Source organism: Rutidosis leptorrhynchoides, chromosome 1 (genome assembly GCF_046630445.1).
Source record: "Rutidosis leptorrhynchoides isolate AG116_Rl617_1_P2 chromosome 1, CSIRO_AGI_Rlap_v1, whole genome shotgun sequence".
Lineage (NCBI taxonomy): Eukaryota > Viridiplantae > Streptophyta > Magnoliopsida > Asterales > Asteraceae > Rutidosis > Rutidosis leptorrhynchoides.
Window position 1 is genome coordinate 473,271,659 of NC_092333.1, and position 21,817 is coordinate 473,293,475.

The window sequence follows — 21,817 nt, forward strand, 5'->3', positions numbered from 1 at the left end:
ATCATTTTATCATAATAACATTTTTAGTAAATATAAATATTGTTATTTTTTTTATAGAATAATAATAATTATTATTACAAAATAATACAACTTTTACTTATTATTATTATGATCAATATTATTTTATCAAATAAATAGGGGATACAAAGATATTTTTCACCACGCGTTATATAATTACATTAATAATACTTACCACTATAGTTTTACGATATTAAGTGAACTTTATAAATTTTACTACTTAAGATATATAAAAGTATATTTTATCATATATAAACGTTAATATAAATTTTTATTAATAAATGACTTTTATTATTATAAAATCTAATAAATATATTTAAATATATAAAACGACTATAGCTAAGTTATATAATAAACACGTATAAATTTTAGAAGTCATTTTGGGTCAAGTTGACTTTTGTTGACTTTTGCATATTAGTCTCGAGCATTAGGATTGTGGTACACTATGACTTGACCAAAAATTGTTAGACAAATATTGACCAACATATAAATATATATAATTAATATAGGTTCGTGAATCCGAGGCCAACCTTGCACTTGTTAAATGACGTTATATGTATTTTTACTACGAAATACAGTATGGTGAGTTTCATTACTCCCTTTTTATATATATTTTTGGGCTGAGAATACATGCGCTGTTTTATAAATGTTTTACGAAATAGGCACAAGTACTAAAACTAATTCTATGTGGGTTTAAACCAGAAATATACCCTTAGCTTGGTAACATTAAACTACTTGTCTATGTACGGTAGGCGCGAATCCTAAAGATAGATATATTGGGCCTGACAAACCCCATCCTGACTATGGGATGCTTTAGTACTTCGAGGTTATTTTAAACACACCTGATCTAGTGTACTTCAGAGGGTAAAACATGAACGTTAAGGCTTGTTACCGGGTGCCTACAACTTATAGAATACTTTTATACACTTGCGAGTGTACATATATTTATAAACGGAAATCTTGTGGTCTATTAATATATTGAAATGATTGTTATGATAAACCTATGAACTCACCAACCTTTTGGTTGACACTTTAAAGCATGTTTATTCTCAGGTATTAAAGAAATCTTCCGCTGTGCATTAGCTCATTTTAAGGATATTACTTGGAGTCATTCATGGCATATTTTGAAAGACGTTGCATTCGAGTTATTGAGTTCATCAAGATTATTATTAAGCCAATTATAGTTGGATGTATTATGAAATGGTGTGCATGCCGTCAACTTTCGTTGTAAAGAAAGTTTGTCTTTTAAAAACGAATGCAATGTTTGTAAAATGTATCATATAGAGGTCAAAATACCTCGCGATGTAATCAACTATTGTGAATCGTTTATAATGTATATGAACGGGTCCTTTCAGTTGCTATCAGAGCGGTGGTCTTACCGAACCAGGTCTGCATTAGTGTATCTGACTGATAGTCGTTAGGATGCATTAATGAGCCTGGACTTCGACCGTGTCTGCATGTCAAAAGTTTTGCTTATCATTTTTGTCGGAAATTGCCTGCTTATCATTCTTAGTCTAGACACGTCTTACTGCATTGATTGCATGAATAGTGTATAGACAAAATTCATATCTTAGCGTATCTGCTAATCCATATCTTAGCGTATCTGTTACTGTAAACTTTGCCTGACATATCCCGTAATTTCCTCCGTAATCTACGAAATCTTTTGCGCTATATATATAGATATTTTATGTAATTAGAATACCACCCGATAGCCGAAAAATCATTTCCTATCGAAAAAATTCTTTATTCAATCGAATGAAATGGAATTCGTCATTAGTTCAAGTCCCTCGAATTCCGATATGGAATCCCACTCAAGCTCCGAAAGCAGTGCGACCGGAATGGATTAACCAATTAACCATCATCTATTATGAATGAATTGGGGATAGGTTCGTAGCCTCCTCAATAATTTGAGACAAGAAGAAGGTGATCCCTTCCATCCACCACATTGCCCTCTTGGCGATGAACCTGAAGCACTTACCGGCGAACCTATCCGAAATACCATTTTCTCTCTCATTTTCAGAGTATCTCGTCACGATTATATACTACATCAAATTCTAGATTTTATTTATCCGCTCGTCCGAACCGACAATCACCCGATGTAATAGAAGAAGTCAATGAGCTTCGCTCTCGAGTAGTGGCTTTAGAGAATATGGTGCAAGGGTTACAAACACCAACAAATAACGAAGTATTAATTCATAATTTCAATTTTATTGAATAAATACTCCGTAAAAGTTATGTAATTTCTAAAGTCTTTAGGGATTATTCAGTTCTAGTTTCAACCGTAAATCAAATGAGTTTAATTTAATATTAACTCATTAAATCTATATTACATCTGAAGAAAATATGCACATATATATTTTCATAAAGACTGTAATAAAATTCTGTTGTACAAAATATTAATTGTGAAATTTTTTTTTAACGGGTAGGTAATACCCGAGAGATATATAAATTCACAATTAATATATTACATTTTTCGAATCTGATTAAGCAAATCATCAACTATACTCCCAAAATCTCACAACAATATACATTCTTGTATAGAAATCAAAACAACCATTCTCACTCAAATTTGATTACGCATTCTGATTTTGACAAATCAAAATCCAAGTCATGATTTAACAGAAGACATCACTCTTAGATTCCTACATCTTTCAAAGCTATACTTTGACTTCAAAACCGTGTTAGAACATCATATGTATATTAACGATTACAAACTGTGTTCAAACTCTCCGAAGTTTTCGAAGACACTTCAAACAATGAACAATCGAGATGATGATCCAACCACATATTACCCACATTTATGTACCTAAAAAGCTCTCGAAGCCAAAGTCATAGTTCGACGCGTATCCGTGTCAGACCCTTTGGCATTTATTAGCTAAAATGACTTTTCAATTCCTTTTCAAAGTAGACAGTTTTGTCACAGCTCCAGCAAGTCAACTTTGACTTTTCAGTCGGACTAGTCTTATTATAATCTCGATAGATACGTTGCCCTTTCATCATCGTTACTGGGGACCTTTCATATCTCGCCACCTTAGTAATAAACTTACCAACAACTTCAATTATCTTTGACTTTTCGAAAAATCATTATATTTATTGAAATCACATCATTTACTCATTCGCATCTTGTAACGAGAATTGTCATACGAATCATCGAAAAACAGTAACCAGTATTTTGAAATCTCGCAGCATGTCTACGCCAACAGTTATATGTGTACGTAAAACGTCTATCTCCTAGACTTACATACTTTGAATGTGAAGTTCTGAAAAATATTCTAAACTGCAAACTAGTTCTTGAAATGCTGACGAAGCATCAAAAACTGTAAACGATCTTAACAGTAAAAAGTTTGATGACAAAGAATAGTAAGGTGGTAAAGCTGAGAAAAAGAGAAGGTTTGGAACTGGAAAACGGATTGAACAGACTATGAAGGAGGCTGTGGACAAATCACAAAGACTAAATCTGCCTTCAAAGAATCCAAATGATTCAGTGCCTGCTAAAGTCATTAACGAATACCTTACTCTTTATTCTAAACCTTTACAGACAAATCTTCATCATCATCCATCAATATTAGAAATTCTAAGATATTATCATATCTTTCATTATAAATATCCGCGATATTTCTGAAGATATTTTCACAACTAATCTTATCTGAAGTCATTTATCTCTTTGCGCTATCAGTGTTACATCATATAAGAAACTATTAGTTTCTATATTCTATAAACTTTCGAGTTTAAATTATGAATATTTTGAAGTAGTGTTGGGAACTGAAGCATGAGTTAGTATAATATACTGACACTTGATCAACGTGATTATATTACAGTAAGTCATGCTGAATTTCTAATGGGACATGACGATTCACAGACCATGCCGTCATCATGTTCCATGTTACACGACTCTTGTATTCTATTTAATCTCTAAAAATATCAAGAATATATTTTCTTGATGATTCGGTCTTTTCAGGGTATTCTGGTAAATTAACAAATCAAGATCGTGCCATTACCATTTCCTTCTTAGAACATTAACTATGTTCATTCTGAAATTCATATCTGCGAATACTGGACCATTACAAACATTGCTTAATCGCAAGAAGAAGAAACGAAAGGACAAAACTCCAAAATAGAAATTTGAGTATAAATCGCAGCAAATAGAAGGGAGCATTAACTTGGATGTCAATGATTATAGAAGACAAAAGCAGGGGCTTTGAAATATAAGGGAAGATATAAAACCCAACAACCACCCAAAAATTATAAACCGTATATATCGATGCATATAGCAATATAAAGACACGGAATAACTAAAAACACTATAAAACCGAGAGTATAGTAGAAGTAAATAGATTCTTCCGGAGGCAGATGAAAAAGAAGAACGACAGATATGAAAGTGAAGAGTATATCGAGAATCAGTACTGGATGAAGCATATTGACAAATACTTTAAAATATGAGTTGAGGGAGAAAGAATAGAAGGTGTGAGTTGTAAGGAAACGAAGGAGGTGGATTTATAGTGAAATACCCGACAGAGAAATCAAGATGGATTATCGTATTAATTCGAAGAGAATCATAATCTCCTTAATCACCGAAGCATCAAATCCAACATAGATTACAAATATTTTCTTTAAATTCGGAGATCAATTGTGATGACGTCAAAAGATATGACGAATCACTATAATCTTATTTCCTTCATTTACGATAACTTCCCTCATACGCTTTGAGTAATCGAATTATTTTATCCATACTTCTTAGACATGATAAAACTTCATAATCGTCATAATAACATTCTCATTGTTAGCCATAACGACCTCTATCAAATTTCGGGGACGAAATTTCTTTAACGGGTAGGTACTGTGACGACCCGGAAATTTCCGACTAAATTTAAACTTTATCTTTATATTATTCTGACACGATATGCAATGTTTGTTAAGTTAAATCTCAAGGATTTTAAACTATGTTTATACATTCATTTAAACCTCGACCAAATTCCAATAATTCACGAACCATTAAATGAACATATATGAATATGTATGTATATGTGTATATGTTATAAATTGAAAATGTCAACAAAGCATTTAAAAGTATAATGCTTTATATGAATGTATTTGTTTCAATATCATTATCGACTAAATTAAAAAAAAAAAAATATATATATATATATATATATATATATATATATATATATATATATATATATATATATATATATATATATATATTAAATGATTGAATTATCAGAAACATTGAATTATGATTACAAGTCTCTGTTGAGAGGTCCACTATGATTTGAGAAATCTATTCCTCTTAACGATATTCGGAATAATTTGTAAAGCTATTTATAAATAAAAGTAAAAAGTGTCATTTACAAAAGTTAGACAAAAGCTATTGGAGAATTGGTTTCCATAATATTCTATTAATCTATTTTCAAACGTACAAAAACGTTTTCAGTTTAAAAAGAACTTTATTATTAAAACGTATATAACTTTTATAAATATCTAGAATCACTTTTGACAAATCATTACTTAACCAGTATAATAAATATAACGATATTTATATTTTATTTCATTAAATATATATAACGATTTAAATTAATATTATATATATTTATACACGTATTATACATACATAGTTTTTATATTTTTACTATACTTTAACTTTACCTTTACTTTACTTTTACTTTACTTTAACTTTAATAATTCACTTTAATAATTCATACTTTAATAATTCAATTTAATAATTCATACTTTAATAATTCACTTTAATAATTCAAAAATCTATTATAAATAGAATTCAATAGGTTTCATTATTTCATAGAAACTTAAAAATATATTTCTCTAAACTCTCTCAATCAATTTTTATATATATATATATATATATATATATATATATATATATATATATATATATATATTTGCTCTGTATTATTTCAAGATATTATTAGTATACATAAAATATTACGACGGAGTGCTGTCCGAGTGATTTCAAAATAGTTTTTTTGAATGAGTCGAAGCTAAGGAAATTATGGGTTATAGCTATGGAGGTGATGGGTATGGTTCATGGGTATGCTCGTGAGGTCAATCTAGTGTTTATCATCTCCGTTACGTCTACGTACTTTCCTGCAATATTGAATCTCAATATTGATACGTGAGCACTCATAACTTAACTTTTATATATCAATAGTGTATCCCTGACTAGTGCTCGAGTATATAGGATTATGCATGCTTGTACATTCGATATTGTCCTTAGATAGGTTTGTTGAATCCTGAATTAGATACATATGCTACTGAGATAGGGTATATGATATGCATGTCATTGGAAAGCTAGCGAAAAATTAAGAACTTTTCATTTAGATATCGAATGGTTTCGATGAACGGATTTGAAGTTAAAGTCAACTGAATTTTAGTATTATTGTTAAAATGATTATTATTACTATCGTCGTTATTATTTTAATAGAAATATCATTGTTATTATAAAATATCATTATTACTATTATGTTAGTATTATCATTTTATCATAATAACATTTTTAGTAAATATAAATATTTTTATTTTTTTTATAGAATAATAATAATTATTATTACAAAATAATACAACTTTTACTTATTATTATTATGATCAATATTATTTTATCAAATAAATAGGGGATACAAAGATATTTTTCACCACGCGTTATATAATTACATTAATAATACTTACCACTATAGTTTTACGATATTAAGTGAACTTTATAAATTTTACTACTTAAGATATATAAAAGTATATTTTATCATATATAAACGTTAATATAAATTTTTATTAACAAATGACTTTTATTATTATAAAATCTAATAAATATATTTAAATATATAAAATGACTATAGCTAAGTTATATAATAAACACGTATAAATTTTAGAAGTCATTTTGGGTCAAGTTGACTTTTGTTGACTTTTGCATATTAGTCTCGAGCATTAGGATTGTGGTACACTATGACTTGACCAAAAATTGTTAGACAAATATTGACCAACATATAAATATATATAATTAATATAGGTTCGTGAATCCGAGGCCAACCTTGCACTTGTTAAATGACGTTATATGTATTTTTACTACGAAATACAGTATGGTGAGTTTCATTACTCCCTTTTTATATATATTTTTGGGCTGAGAATACATGCGCTGTTTTATAAATGTTTTACGAAATAGGCACAAGTACTAAAACTAATTCTATGTGGGTTTAAACCAGAAATATACCCTTAGCTTGGTAACATTAAACTACTTGTCTATGTACGGTAGGCGCGAATCCTAAAGATAGATCTATTGGGCCTGACAAACCCCATCCTGACTATGGGATGCTTTAGTACTTCGAGGTTATTTTAAACACACCTGATCTGGTGTACTTCAGAGGGTAAAACATGAACGTTAAGGCTTGTTACCGGGTGCCTACAACTTATAGAATACTTTTATACACTTGCGAGTGTACATATATTTATAAACGGAAATCTTGTGGTCTATTAATATATTGAAATGATTGTTATGATAAACCTATGAACTCACCAACCTTTTGGTTGACACTTTAAAGCATGTTTATTCTCAGGTATTAAAGAAATCTTCCGCTGTGCATTAGCTCATTTTAAGGATATTACTTGGAGTCATTCATGGCATATTTTGAAAGACGTTGCATTCGAGTTATTGAGTTCATCAAGATTATTATTAAGCCAATTATAGTTGGATGTATTATGAAATGGTGTGCATGCCGTCAACTTTCGTTGTAAAGAAAGTTTGTCTTTTAAAAACGAATGCAATGTTTGTAAAATGTATCATATAGAGGTCAAAATACCTCGCGATGTAATCAACTATTGTGAATCGTTTATAATGTATATGAACGGGTCCTTTCATCATTGCTAAACAGTTCAAATATAAAAGTCTTCAGAAAAATCCCTAATTTTTAATTTAAATATATTTATTTATTTTGGTCATTAAATGTTTGAAACCTGATCAAAAGGGTGCATCTAATATTTATTTTTAGTTCCAAATGATATGTACTGAGTATTATAATTTAAACAAAACAGGTAAAAATATTTCTATCAAACCTAAAATCTTCGTAATCAATTTACGATTCAACTTTCATTTTAAATCTTCATAATTTCATATTAGATCTACATGAACACTAACGATACTTCAACCGAGTATCACGATTGATTAATAAATGTATTCAATAAACTTTTATATCTATATATAGATTCATTTTAATAAATTTTATTATATCTTATATTATTTTATTTTACAAAATTAATTCTAATAACTAAATAATATAATATTTCAAATTATATTTCGAATTAATATATATATTTATATTTTTAAATATATATGTATCTATTTACAAATAGTTGTTCGTGAATTGTCGGAAATGATCAAAGGTCAATTGATTTCATGATATAGTTCAAAAATTTTGAGATCAAATAAATAGACTTTGCTTATCATGTCAAAATCATATAAAGATTAAGTTTAAATTTGGTCAGAAATTTCCGGGTCGTCACACTTACCGGCGAACCAGTTCGAAACACCATCTTCACTTTCATTTCCAGAGTATCTCGCCACGACTATATCATAACTCAGATTCTAAACCTTATTCATTCGCTCGTTCCTACCGACAACCATCCCGGATTAATCGAAGAAGTCAACGAGCTTCGCTCTCGAGTAATCAACTTAGAAAACATGGTGCAAAACCTACCAGCTTCAACAACAGTACCGGCTGTAGTGACCCAAACTTTTCCATGTTTATATATATTAAATGAAATTGATATTTACATGATTAAGTGTTTCCAACATGTTAAGCAATCAAACTTATTAAGATTTGATTAATTGGAATAGGTTTCATATAGACAAATGACCACCCAAGTTGACCGGTGATTCACGAACGTTAAAACTTGTAAAAACTATACGATGACATATATATGGTTATATATATAGTTAACATGATTTTATTATAAGTATGTATCTCATTAGGTATTTCAACAATGAGTTATATACATAAAAATGAGACTATTAAATTAAGAAACTCGAAAACGATATATATAACGATTATCGTTATAACGTCTTACTAGGTACATATGAATCATATTAAGATATTGATACACTTGGTTAATTATGTTAAATGATAAGTAAATATATCATTAAGTGTATTAACAATGAACTACATATGTAAAAATAAGACTACTAACTTAATGATTTTGAAACGAGACATATATGTAACGATTATCGTTGTAACGACATTTAATGTATATAGATCATATTAAGAGATATTCGTACATCATAATATCATGATAATATAATAATTTAAAATATCATTTGATATTATAAACATTGGGTTAACAACATTTAACAAGATCGTTAACCTAAAGGTTTCAAAACAACATTTACATGTAACGACTAACGATGACTTAACGACTCAGTTAAAATATATATACATGTAGTGTTTTAATATGTATTCATACACTTTTGAAAGACTTCAAGACACTTATAAAAATACTTCTACTTCACAAAAATGCTTACAATTACATCCTCGTTCAGTTTCATCAACAAACCTACTCGTATGCACCCGTATTCGTACTCGTATAATACACAGCTTTTAGATGTATGTACTATTGGTATATACACTCTAATGATCAGATATTAGTAGCCCATTTGAGTCACCTAACACATGTGGGAACCATCATTTGGAAACTAGCATGAAATATCTCATAAAATTACAAAAATATGAGTAATCATTCATGACTTATTTACATGAAAACAAAATTACATATCCTTTATATCTGATCCATACACCAACGACCAAACACACCTACAAACAATTTCATTCTTCAATTTTCTTCATCTAATTGATCTCTCTCAAGTTATATCTTCAAGTTCTAAGTGTTCTTCATAAATTCCAAAAGTTCTAGTTTCATAAAATCAAGAATACTTCCAAGATTGCAAGTTTACTTCCAAGTTTTCTAAATCCATTCCAAGTAATCATCCAAGATCAAGAAACCTGTGTTACTTACAGTAGGTTATCTTTCTAATACAAGGTAATAATCATATTCAAACTTTAATTCAATTTCTATAACTATAACAATCTTATTTCGAGTGGAAATCTTACTTGAAATTGTTTTCGTGTCATGATTCTGCTTCAAGAACTTTCAATCCATCCAAGGATCCTTTGAAGCTAGATACATTTTTATCATTTCTAGTAGGTTTATCCAAGGAACTTGAGGTAGTAATGATGTTCATAACATCATTCGATTCATACATAAAAAGCTGTCTTATTCAACGTTATAAACTTGTAATCACTAGAACATAGTTTAGTTAATTCTAAACTTGTTCGCAAATAAAGTTAATCCTTATAACTAGACTTTTAAAATAAACTAAACACATGTTCTATATCTATATGATATGCTAACTTAATGATTTAAAACCCGGAAACTCGATAAACACCATAAAACTGGATATACGCCGTCGTAGTAAAACCGGGGGCTGTTTTGGTTGGGATAATTAAAAGCTAAGAAGAACTTTGATTTAAAAGCTATAAATCTGGAAAAATGATTTTTATTATGAACATGAAACTATATCCAAAAATCATGGTTAAACTCAAAGTGAAAGTATGTTTTTCAAAATGGTCATCAAGATGTCGTTCTTTCGACGGAAATGACTACCTCTTTCAAAAACGACTTGTAACTTGTATTTCCGACTATAAACTTATACTTTTTCTATTTAGATTCATAAATTTAAGTTCAATACGAAACCGTGGCCACTGGAATCACTCAAAACGGATTAGAAACGAAGAAATGGCGAGTAAAACAAGATTGATAAAAACTACTCATTTTACCTACGTGAAAGTTAGTAATAAATCTATTCCAACCATAACCTAATCAACTTATATTGTATATTATGTAATCTTGAGATACCATAGACACGTATACAATGTTTCGACCTATCATGTCGACCCATCTATATATATTGCGGAACAACCATAGACACTCTATAGGTGAATGTTGGAGTTAGCTATACAGGGTTGAGGTTGATTCCAAAATATATATATAGTTTGAGTTGTGATCAATACTGAGATACGTATACACTGGGTCGTGGATTGATTCAAGATAATATTTATCGATTTATTTCTGTACATCTAACTGTGGACAACTAGTTGTAGGTTACTAACGAGGACAGCTGACTTAATAAACTTAAAACATCAAAATGTATTAAAAGTATTGTAAATATATTTTGAACATACTTTGATATATATGTATATATTGTTATAGGTTCATAAATCAACCAGTGGCCAAGCCTTACTTCCCGACGAAGTAAAAATCTGTGAAAGTGATTTATAGTCCCACTTTTAAAATCTAATATTTTTGGGATGAGAATACATGCAGGTTTTATAAATGATTTACAAAATAGACACAAGTACGTGAAACTAGATTCTATGGTTGAATTATCAAAATCGAATATGCCCCTTTTTATTAAGTCTGGTAATCTAAGAATTAGGGAACAGACACCCTAATTGACGCGAATCCTAAAGATAGATCTATTGGGCCTAACAAACCCCATCCAAAGTACCGGATGATTTAGTACTTCGAAATTTATATCATATCCGAAGGGTGTCCCGGAATGATGGGGATATTCTTATATGTGCATCTTGTTAATGTCGGTTACCAGGTGTTCACCATATGAATGATTTTTATATCTATGTATGGGATGTGTATTGAAATATGAAATCTTGTGGTCTATTGTTACGATTTGATATATATAGGTTAAACCTATAACTCACCAACATTTTTGTTGATGTTTAAAGCATGTTTATTCTCAGGTGAATACTAAGAGCTTCGACCGTGTTTAATATCCGGTTCCGATTCTTCTTCCGATTCCGACTCTTCTTCCGGTTTTGACTCTTCTTCCAGTTCCTCTTCGGGAACTTGTGAATCAGTCCACGAATCATTCCAATTTACATTTGACTCTTCATTATTATTAGGTGAGTCAATGGGACTTGTATTAGAGGTAGACATCTATCACATAATATCAAACACGTTAAGAGATTAATATATCACATAATATTCACATGTTAAAAATATATAGTTTCCAACAAAATTTGTTAAGCAATCATTTTTCAAGTAAACACGGTCGAAGTCCAGACTCACTAATGCATCCTAACAAACTCGATAAGACACACTAATGCAAAATTCTGGTTCTCTAAGACCAACGCTCGGATACCAACTGAAATGTCCCGTTCGTATTGATTAAAAACGTTCCATATTAATTGATTTCGTTGCGAGGTTTTGACCTCTATATGAGACGTTTTTTTTAAAGACTGCATTCATTTTTAAAACAAACCATAACCTTTATTTCATAAATAAAGGTTTAAAAAAAACTTTACGTAGATTATCAAATAATGATAATCTAAAATATCCTATTTACACACGACCATTACATAATGGTTTACAATACAAATATGTTACATCGAAAACGGTTTCTTGAATGCAGTTTTTACACAATATCATACAAACATGGACTCCAAATCTTGTCCTTATTTTAGTATGCAACAGCGGAAGCTCTTAGTATTCACCTGAGAATAAACATGCTTTAAACATCAACAAAAATGTTGGTGAGTTATAGGTTTAACCTATATATATCAAATCATAACAATAGACCACAAGATTTCATATTTCAATACACATCCCATACATAGATATAAAAATCATTCATATGGTGAACACCTGGTAACCGACATTAACAAGATGCACATATAAGAATATCCCCATCATTCAGGGACACCCTTCGGATATGATATAAATTTCGAAGTACTAAAGCATCCGGTACTTTGGATGGGGTTTGTTAGGCCCAATAGATCTATCTTTAGGATTCGCGTCAATTAGGGTGTCTGTTCCCTAATTCTTAGATTACCAGACTTAATAAAAATGGGCATATTCGATTTCGATAATTCAACCCTAGAATGTAGTTTCACGTACTTGTGTCTATTTTGTAAATCATTTATAAAACCTGCATGTATTCTCATCTCAAAAATATTAGATTTTAAAAGTGGGACTATAACTCACTTTCACAGATTTTTTTACTTCTTCGGGAAGTAAGACTTGGCCACTGGTCGATTCACGAACCTATAACAAATATGTACATATATATCAAAGTATATTCAAAATATATTTACAACACTAGTTGTCCACAGTTAGATGTACAGAAATAAATCGATAAATATTATCTTGAATCAATCCACGACCCAGTGTATACGTATCTCAGTATTGATCACAACTCAAACTATATATATTTTGGAATCAACCTCAACCCTGTATAGCTAACTCAAACATTCACATATAGAGTGTCTATGGTTGTTCCGAAATATATATAGATGTGTCGACATGATAGGTCGAAACATTGTATACGTGTCTATGGTATCTCAAGATTACATAATATACAATACAAGTTGATTAAGTTATGGTTGGAATAGTTTTGTTACCAATTTTCACGTAGCTAAAATGAGTAGTTTTTACCAATTTTGTTTTGCTCGCCATTTATTCGTTTCTAATCCGTTTTGATTGATTTAAGCGGCCACGGTTTCGTATTGAACTTGACTTTATGAAACTAAACAGAAAAGGTATAGTTTTATAGTCGTAAATACAAGTTACAAGTTGTTTTTGAAAGAGGTAGTCATTTCCGTCGAAAGAATGACATCTTGATGACTGTTTTGAAAAACATACTTTCACTTTGAGTTTAACCATGATTTTTGGATATGGTTTCATGTTCATAAGAAAAATCATTTTCCCAGAAGTATAGCTTTTAAATCAAAGTTTTTCATAGTTTTAATCATCCAAACCAAAACAGCCCCCGGTTGTAACTACGACGGCGTAAATCCGGTTTTATGGTGTTTATCGTGTTTCCGGGTTTTAAATCATTAAGTTAGCATATCATATAGATATAGATCATGTGTATAGTTTATTTTAAAAGTGTAGTTAGAAGGATTAACTTTATTTGCGAACAAGTTTAGAATTAACTAAACTATGTTCTAGTGATTACTAGTTTACCACTTCGAATATGATAGCTTTTTATGTATGAATCAAATGATGTTATGAATATCATTACTACCTTAAGTTCCTTGGATAAACCTACTGGAAAAGAGAAAAATGGATCTAGCTTCAACGGATCCTTGGATGGCTCGAAGTTCTTGAAGCAGAATCATGACACGAAAACAAGTTCAAGTAAGATCATCACTTGAAATAAGATTGTTATAGTTATAGAAATTGAACCAAAGTTTGAATATGATTATTACCTTGTATTAGAATGATAACCTACTGTAAGAAACAAAGATTTCTTGAGGTTGGATGATCACCTTACAAGATTGGAAGTGAGCTAGCAAACTTGAAAGTATTCTTGATTTTATGAAACTAGAACTTTTGGAATTTATGAAGAACACTTAGAACTTGAAGATAGAACTTGAGAGAGATCAATTAGATGAAGAAAATTGAAGAATGAAAGTGTTTGTAGGTGTTTTTGGTCGTTGGTGTATGGATTAGATATAAAGGATATGTAATTTTGTTTTCATGTAAATAAGTCATGAATGATTACTCATATTTTTGTAATTTTATGAGATATTTCATGCTATTTGCCAAACGATAGTTCCCATATGTGTTAGGTGACTCACATGGGCTGCTAAGAGCTAATCATTGGAGTGTATATACCAATAGTACATACATATAAAAGCTGTGTATTGTACGAGTACGAATACGGGTGCATACGAGTAGAATTGTTGATGAAACTGAACGAGGATGTAATTGTAAGCATTTTTGTTAAGTAGAAGTATTTTGATAAGTGTCTTGAAGTCTTTCAAAAGTGTATGAATACATATTAAAACACTACATGTATATACATTTTAACTGAGTCGTTAAGTCATCGTTAGTCATTATATGTAAGTGTTGTTTTGAAACCTTTAGGTTAACGATCTTGTTAAATGTTGTTAACCCAATGTTTATAATATCAAATGAGATTTTAAATTATTATATTATCATGATATTATGATATATTAATATATCTTAATATGATATATACATTTAAATGTGGTTACAACGATAATCGTTACATATATGTCTCGTTTCGAAATCCTTAAGTTAGTAGTCTTGTTTTTACTTATGTAGTTCATTGTTAATACACTTAATGATATATTTAATTATCATATTATAATGTTATATATAATATAACAATGTATTAATATGCTTCATATATATTTAGTAAGACGTGGTTATAACGATAATCGTTATATGTATCGTTTCGAGTTTCATACGTCAATAGTCTCCTTTTTAAGTAAATAACTTATTGTTACTCTTTTTAATGAGATACTTGATGATCATTATATCATGTTAAACATATATATTTATTCATTTATGTATCATCATTTCATATACAACTTATAGCGTTCGTGAATCATTGGTCAAACTGGGTAATCAGAAGTTTACAAAATTTCCGTTTCAATTAACCAAGTCTTAACAAGTTTGATTGCTTAACATGTTGGAAACATTTAATCATGTAAATATAGTTTTCATTAAACATATAATCATAGAAAGGTTCGGAAAAGTTCGGGTCACTACAGTACCTACCCGTTAAATAAATTTCGTACCGAAATTTTAAGCGATTGGAGGTGTTGGCTCATCTTCTGGAAATAAGTGCGGGTACTTCTTCTTCATCTGATCTTCTCATTCCCAGGTGAACTCGGGTCCTCTACGATCATTCCATCGAACCCTAACAATCGGTATCTTGTTTTGTTTAAGTCTCTTAACCTCACGATCCATTATTTCAACGGGTTCTTCAATGAATTGAAGTTTTTCATTGATTTGGATTTCGTCCAACTGAATAGTGAGATCTTCTTTAGCAAAATATTTCTTCAAATTCGAGACGTGGAAAGTGTTATGTACAGCCGCGAGTTGTTGAGGTAACTCAAGTCGGTAAGCTACTGGTCTGACACGATCAATAATCTTGAATGGTCCAATATACCTTGGATTTAATTTCCCTCATTTACCAAATCGAACAACACCTTTCCAACGTGCAACCTTAAGCATGACATCTCTCCAATTTCAAATTCTATATCTTTTCTTTTAATGTCGGCGTAGCTCTTTTGTCGACTTTGGGCGGTTTTCAACCGTTGTTGAATTTGGATGATCTTCTCAGTAGTTTCTTGTATTAACTCCGGACCCGTAATCTGTCTATCCCCCACTTCACTCCAACAAATTGGAGACCTGCACTTTCTACCATAAAGTGTTTCAAATGAATCTGCCATCCCTATCAGAGATAATAGAGATTGGTATTCCATGTCTGGAGACGACTTCCTTCAAATACAGTCGTGCTAACTTCTCCATCTTGTCATCTTCTCTTTTTGGCAGGAAGTGTGCTGATTTGGTGAGACGATCAACTATTACCTAAATAGTATCAAAACCACTTGCAGTCCTTGGCAATTTAGTGATGAAATCCATGGTAATGTTTTCCCATTTCCATTCCGGGATTTTGGGTTGTTGAAGTAGACCTGATGGTTTCTGATGCTCCGCTTTAACCTTAGAACATGTCAAACATTCCCCTACGTATTTAGCAACATCGGCTTTCATACCTGGCCACCAAAAATGTTTCTTGAGATCCTTGTACATCTTTCCCGTTCCAGGATGTATTGAGTATCTGGTTTTATGAGCTTCTCTAAGTACCATTTCACTCATATCTCCAAATTTTGGTACCCAAATCCTTTCAGCCCTATACCGGGTTCCGTCTTCCCGAATATTAAGATGCTTCTCCGATCCTTTGGGTATTTCATCCTTTAAATTTCCCTCTTTTAAAACTCCTTGTTACGCCTCCTTTATTTGAGTAGTAAGTTTATTGTGAATCATTATATTCATAGATTTTACTCGAATGGGTTCTCTGTCCTTCCTGCTCAAGGCGTCGGCTACCACATTTGCCTTCCCCGGGTGGTAACGAATCTCAAAGTTGTAATCATTCAACAATTCAATCCACCTACGCTGCCTCATATTCAGTTGTTTCTGATTAAATATGTGTTGAAGACTTTTGTGGTCGGTATATATAATACTTTTGACCCCATATAAGTAGTGCCTCCAAGTCTTTAATGCAAAAACAACCGCGCCTAATTCCAAATCATGCGTCGTATAATTTTGTTCGTGAATCTTCAATTGTCTAGACGCATAAGCAATCACCTTCGTTCGTTGCATTAATACACAACCGAGACCTTGCTTTGATGCGTCACAATAAATCACAAAATCATCATTCCCTTCAGGCAATGACAATATAGGTGCTGTAGTTAGCTTTTTCTACAATAACTGAAACGCTTTCTCTTGTTCATCCTTCCATTCAAATTTCTTCCCTTTATGCGTTAATGCAGTCAAGGGTTTTGCAATTCTGGAAAAGTCTTGGATGAACCTTCTGTAGTAACCAGCTAGTCCTAAAAACTGGCGTATGTGTTTTGGAGTTTTCGGGGTTTCCCACTTTTTGACAGTTTCTATCTTTGCCGGATCCACCTTAATACCTTCTTTGTTCACTATGTGACCGAGGAATTGAACTTCTTCCAACCAAAATGCACACTTTGAAAACTTAGCGTACAATTCTTCCTTCCTCAATACTTCTAACACCTTTCTCAAATGTTCACCGTGTTCTTGGTCATTCTTTGAGTAAATAAGTATGTCATCAATGAAAACAATGACAAACTTGTCAAGGTATGGTCCACACACTCGGTTCATAAGGTCCATGAACACAGCTGGTGCATTAGTTAAACCAAACGGCATGACCATAAACTCGTAATGACCGTAACATGTTCTGAAAGCAGTCTTTGGAATATCATCTTCTTTCACCCGCATTTGATGATACCCGGAACGTAAGTCAATCTTTGAATAAACAGACGAGCCTTGTAGTTGATCAAATAAGTCGTCGATTCTCGGTAGTGGGTATCGGTTCTTGATGTAAGTTTGTTAAACTCTCGGTAGTTGATACACAACCTGAATGTACCATCTTTCTTCTTGACAAACAAAACAGGAGCTCCCCACGGTGATGTGCTTGGTCGAATGAAACCACGCTCTAAAAGTTCTTGTAATTGGCTTTGCAATTCTTTCATCTCGGTGGGTGCGAGTCTGTAAGTAGCACGAGCTATTGGTGCAGCTCCTGGTACAAGATCTATTTGAAATTCAACGGATCGATGTGGGGGTAATCCCGGTAATTCTTTCGGAAATACATAGGGAAATTCTTTTGCGACGGGAACATCATTGATGCTCTTTTATTCAGTTTGTACTTTCTCGATGTGTGCTAGAACAGCATAGCAACCTTTTCTTATTAGTTTTTGTGCCTTCAAATTACTAATAAGATGTAGCTTCGTGTTGCCCTTTTCTCCGTACACCATTAAGGGTTTTACTTTTTCTCGTATAATGTGAATTGCATTTTTGTAACAAACGATCTCTGCTTTCACTTCTTTCAACCAGTCCATACCGATTATCATATCAAAACTCCCTAACTCTACTGGTATGAAGTCAATCTTAAATGTTTCGCTAACCAGTTTAATTTCTCGATTCCGACATATATTATCTGCTGAAATTAATTTACCATTTGCTAATTGGAGTAAAAATTTACTATCCAAAGGAGTCAATGGACAACTTAATTTAGCACAAAAATCTCTACTCATATAGCTTCTATCCGCACCCGAATCAAATAAAACGTAAGCAGATTTATTGTCAATAAGAAACGTACCCGTAACAAGCTCCGGGTCTTCCTGTGCCTCTGCGTCATTAATATTGAAAACTCTTCCGCGGCCTTGTCCATTCGTGTTCTCCTGGTTCGGGCAATTTCTAATAATGTGGTCCGGTTTTCCACATTTATAACAAACTACATTGGCATAACTTGCTCCGACACTACTTGCTCCGCCATTACTCGTTCCGACACCATTTGTTCCTTTCGTTATGTTAACCCCTGGTCCGTAGACCTCACACTTCGCCGCGCTATGACCATTTCTTTTACACTTATTGCAAAATTTGGTGCAGAACCCCGAGTGATACTTTTCACACCTTTGGCATAGCTGCTTCTGATTGTTGTTGTTGTTGTTGCGGTTGTTATTGTTATTGGGATGATTGTTGTAGTTGCTGTTGTTGTTGTTGTTGTTGTTGTTGTTGTTGGGCCATTTTTTGTAGTTGCGATTGATGTTGCGATTGTTGGGATAGTTGTTGCGATTATTGTTGTAATTCCTGTTGTTGTTGTATTGGTGATTCTTATCACCGTTTTCCTCCCACTTTCTTTTGACTTGCTTCACATTGGCCTCTTCAGCCGTCTGTTCTTTAATTCTTTCCTCAATCTGGTTCACTAGTTTGTGAGCCATTCTACATGCCTGTTGTATGGAGGCGGGCTCGTGTGAACTTATATCTTCTTGGATTCTTTCCGGTAATCCTTTCACAAACGTGTCGATCTTCTCTTCCTCATCTTCGAACGCTCCTGGACACAATAGGCATAATTCTGTGAATCATCTTTCATACGTGGTAATATCAAATCCTTGGGTTCATAACCCTCTAAGTTCTGTCTTGAGCTTATTGACCTCGGTTCTGGGATGGTACTTCTCGTTCATCAAGTGCTTGAATGCTGACCACGGTAGTGCGTAAGCATCATCTTGTCCCACTTGCTCTAGATAGGTATTCCACCATGTTAACGCAGAACCTGTGAAGGTATGCGTAGCGTACTTCACTTTGTCCTCTTCAGTACACTTACTTATGGCAAACACCGATTCGACCTTCTCGGTCCACCATTTCAATCCGATCGGTCCATCGGTTCCATCAAATTCCAAAGGTTTGCAGGCAGTGAATTCTTTGTAGGTGCATTCTACACAATTTCCTGTACTGCTAGATCCAAGGTTATTGTTAGTATGTAGCGCAGCCTGCACTGCGGCTATGTTTGAAGCAAGAAATGCACGAAATTCCTCTTCGCTCATATTCAAGGTGTGTCGAGTAGTCGGTGCCATTTCCTTCAAAATAGTTAAATGAAACGAGTTATTCATATAGAATATCAAGAGTAGTCAATAGTATTTCGTAGTGTAATATGAACTTAGTTATAAAAGCTCTTTCTTCATATTAGCATTTTATACTCTTTAATTCGGGTTGTACCTACCCGTTAAGTTCATACTTAGTAGCTAACATACCATTTCAACTACGACAATTCTATATGAAAAACTAATCACAAAAAAAAATATATCATATTCAAACCTTTATACAATAACTTGCAAACTTACAATACCGCTATTTTACATATAGCATGAAATATAGCACATAAAATTTTGATACAAAGTAGTTGCGAAGATAATTCTAGTTAATAAATAAGGCGTTCAGCAAAGGCAATAAAGACACGTAATTCATACGTCCAGAAACAAGTCATGCATTCTGGTTTTACTAATACCACTTCCCATCCTTGGTCTTGTGGAACGTAACCGTTGTGACCGATAGTATGACAACGTGTTGTAACGTCGTCAAAAGGGCGAAGGTTACGTAATGACCAACAGTCTCGTAATAACCTAAAAACCTCATTTCTTACCCCAACTACTGAGTCCGTCACTTGTGGGAACGTTTTGTTTAATAGTTGTAGCCCGATGTTCTTGTTCTCACTTTGGTGAGAAGCGAACATTACTAACCCGTAAGCATAACATGCTTCTTTATGTTGCATGTTAGCCGCTTTTTCTAAATCACGAAGTCCTATATTCGGATATATTGAGTCAAAATAATTTCTTAACCCGTTGAGTAAAATAGCATTTGGGTTCCCCTCAATATATGCGTCAAAGTAAACACATCGTAACTTATGGATTTCCCAATGTGATATCCCCATCTTTCGAACGAAAGCCTTTTATAAACCAAGGCATTCTTGGAACGTTCTTCGAATGTCTTACAAACTGATCTCGCCTTAAATAGTTGTGCCGAGGAATTCTGACCGACTCTAGACAAGATTTCATCAATCATGTCTCCGGGTAGGTCTCTTAAAATATTGGGTTGTCTATCCATTTTGTGTTTTTATACTGTAAAATAGACAAGAGTTAGATTCATAAAAAAAATACTTATTAATACAAGCAATTTTTACATATATCATAAAGCATAAGCACACTATATTACATATATTACACCACACGAATACAACTATCTTATTCCGACTCGCTCGTTTCTTCTTCTTCGGTTTTGGTTCGTTTTGCCAAGTTTCTAGGGATATATGATGTTCCCCTAATACGAGCCGTCATTTTCCACATTGGTTTAGAAAAACCTGGTGGTTTAGAGGTTCCCGGGTTATTGTCACAACTTAAGAAATACGGGTGTTGATGATACATATAAAGTTCATCGGGGTTGGAATCAAATTTCTCTATTTTTATGCCCTTTCCCTTATTGTTCTCTTTTGCCTTATTAAATTGTGTTGGGGTAATTTCTATAACATCATCGGAATCCTTGTCGGGATCCAATTAATCGGAGAATTGGTAATCCTCCCAATACTTTGCTTCCTTGGCGGAAACACCATTGACCATAATTAACTTTGGTCGGTTGGTTGAGGATTTTCTTCTACTTAACCGTTTTATTATTTCCCCCACTGGTTCTATTTCTTCTTCCGGTTCCGATTCATCTTCCGGTTCCGATTCTTCTTCTGGTTCCGACTCTTCTTCCGGTTCCTCTTTGGGAACTTGTGAATCAGTCCACGAATCATTCCAATTTACATTTGACTCTTCATTATTATTAGGTGAGTCAATGGGACTTGTTCTAGAGGTAGACATCTATCACATAATATCAAACGCGTTAAGAGATTAAT